Raw genomic sequence first — 3,093 nt, 5'->3', positions numbered from 1 at the left:
TTTACACAGAATTTTAAAATAATTAATCAATAAATAATAAAAATGCAAGTTGCATTTGACTTTTATCTCCTTTAAATTACGGATACCATCCTAACTCTTCTGTGTTAGGACAGAATTGTAGAACCAGTAATTGTCAGCATTGAGTGCACAAGTACTGCTAACTAAATATTTCAATGTGTTAAACTGACATTCAGGGATATCAGGAAAGTTTCTGATTTAAGATATCGGTACCTCCCCAACTCTTCTCAAGGTATCTCCTGGTGTTGACTAGCAGGACAATTTCCACACCCAACTCCTACTCTCATCTTTGAGGTTAGAGCTCAGTTAAGGCAGAGATGAAGGAAACCAGTCTGACTCACAGAACATTTTACTGTTTAGCATAATGTCTGTCAGTACCCTGTAAGCAGGCTGTGTGATGCCCAAGACTAGAGCAAGGAAGTGTGCTTTTCTCCAGAGTTTATATATACTACAATTGCAGTTATATATCATTAAGTATAATTATGATGTCTTATCTAACCCCGTCCCAATTCAGTCCCTGTTCCCCATCACCATGACAACACATATCCTGTAAAGAGAGTCTTGATCAGCAGTCATAAGGTGAGACTTTTTGACTTTTCTCTTCATGGATCTCATTCACATTCATATTCTATTCATGTGCGATCCTGACTTTCTAATGTCTGAAATATATAAATCCTTTATAACCAACAGGAAAAAGAAAATAACGTCTTTACATTCTAATTAATCACAAAGAAGCTTGCTCAAAATCCTAAGCCAAAAAGGAATGTAAAACATTTCCAGGAACTTCATCTTGGGAGATATTTCAATATTCGTGAAAAGCATTATTGACCATTATAATATCTTATATGGAAAACCAAAGCCTGCAGATGAAGGCCAGCTAAAGGCAGATTTAAAATTCTCTGCCCTTGAAGCTGTGCTAATAGAGCTCATACCACTTCCATTTGATTAGGTTCTTCTTTAAGCCTGTGCAATCCTCTCAACTAGTACAGTACTGTGCTTTCCCTTTATTTCTGACTCTTACTCTTAAGGCCCTTGACAATAACAACAACAACAACAAAAATGACATGGCTGACTGCCAAAATAACACAATTGACTAGAATTCCAAACTCTGACATATGTCTTCTATCCTAGGTTGTTCAACAGTGCCTAGCTTCCTGAACCTTCCGAATGTTGGGCAGGTTGGCTTCTGGCTGATAAGCACTTTCCCAGTATTTCACCTGCCCTCAAGAAGGAATCTGTTGTAACTACTTGTGAAAGATCAAGTTCCATTTTGCCCTCTTTCTGTGATTTCTCCCATCATCCTCCCAACTACTCAACGAGAAAGTCTTACTATTTGCATTATAGGGAGAAGGAAACCTGAGCTTTGAAAGCTAAGTAAGCTATTCAAGGTTATGGATCTTGTGAAAAAGCAGCAAGTTAAAACCCAGGTCTGTCTGACTGCAAAAGTCCTTTTCTTTCTGTTACACTGCTGCTGCTGCTGCTGCTGCTGCTGCTGCTAAGTCGCTTCAGTCGTGTCCAACTCTGTGCAACCCCAGAGATGACAGCCCACCAGGCTCCTCCGTCCCTGGAATTCTCCAGGCAAGAACACTGGAGTGGGTTGCCATTTCCTTCTTCAATGCATGAAAGTGAAAAGTGAAAGTGAAGTTGCTCAGTCATGTCCAACTCTTCGCGACCCCATGGACTGCAGCCTACCAGGCTCCTCCATCCATGGGATTTTCCAGGCACTAGCCAGCTCCAAAACAGTGTTATTCATAATGTCAACCTTAAGAGTGTTTTACAGTATTTAAAGAAGTATTTCAATTGACTTGTATCCAATATTAGCTTATCACTTCCCTTAAGAAGCAACTACTTTCCCTCATCTGTTCAATAAGAAAATTCAGTCTCAACAGATATTTCATATTCTCTCTGTCAAACTTGTGATAGTAAAACAGCTCTTCTGTTCAGTTGTTATCACAGTTATTTCATGTACACGTGATCATAGTCAAAGATGTCTGCTATGCTCTGTCCTTTCTGCAGGAAATACAGAAAATAAGTCAACTTTCACATCTTGCTAATGCTTATAATTTAGTCCATTCCTCAGACTCCTAAGCTTCTGTTTAAATTCTGTTTTTCTATTTACATTATTGATTTTTTTTTCTTTACCACTAATAATTTTTGCTGTTGCTATTTTATCATATTCAAGAAAATCTTCCTTCTAAACCTCATTAAGAGTATTTCCTGCAGACCAGCAGCACTTGGAAATGTAATAAGCTTGAGTAATCTGAAAATAATACTCCTCCCACTCTTAATTTTTTAATATTTTTTTCTTTCTTTCTTTAAAAAAAATTTTTTTTGGCCATACCTCGCAGCATGGGGTATTCCCCAACCAGGAAGTGAAACTGTTCCCCCTGCAGTGGAAGAGCAGAGTTTTAAACACTGGACCATCAAGGGATTCCCACTCCTTCCATGTATATATAAACGAACCTTGGGGAAATATTCTATGACCCTTTCCACTTTCTCAAAAAAGACATGTTTTCATCTAGGGAAAAACAAAGCTTGGAACAGTTGGCTGCCTACTGAACACTTCCATATGGAAGTCTGTGATTCCCAAATTTTCTGACTAGTAATGCATGTTGGCATCTGTTTATTGCATCTGGAGGCTGCTGGTATTATACAAATTATATATGTATATTCATTTTCCTAAATAGTGTTTCCTTCCTTCACCATAACTTTAGGTCAAAACTCTCTCTGTTTAGTATTTCCAAAATATGCCCTCCTTCTATAATTCTACCACCCTTCCCTGAATTGAGTGCTTCTATGAAGTTTTAGAAGCCCTTGGACCAGAGTTTTCTGAAATACAAACAAAATCAGAAGGAGAAGCCCACTACTATTATCATTTAATGGAACTGCTTATCGCCACCACTCTTTAGTTCCACAGAGAGCAGACGCATGTGTCTCTTTGAAGAGTAAGCAGTGAGTTCTAGGTCATAGGCAGCCCATTATGTCCTCACAGTGGTTTCTGTTTTCCCGATTAAACTCTGATTGATATAATGACATAATTTAATAAAAAGTGAGATTAAGAACCTAGGCTATCTG

Source organism: Ovis aries, chromosome 2, assembly GCF_016772045.2.
Source record: "Ovis aries strain OAR_USU_Benz2616 breed Rambouillet chromosome 2, ARS-UI_Ramb_v3.0, whole genome shotgun sequence".
Lineage (NCBI taxonomy): Eukaryota > Metazoa > Chordata > Mammalia > Artiodactyla > Bovidae > Ovis > Ovis aries.
Note: the sequence above shows the minus strand (reverse complement) of the source record.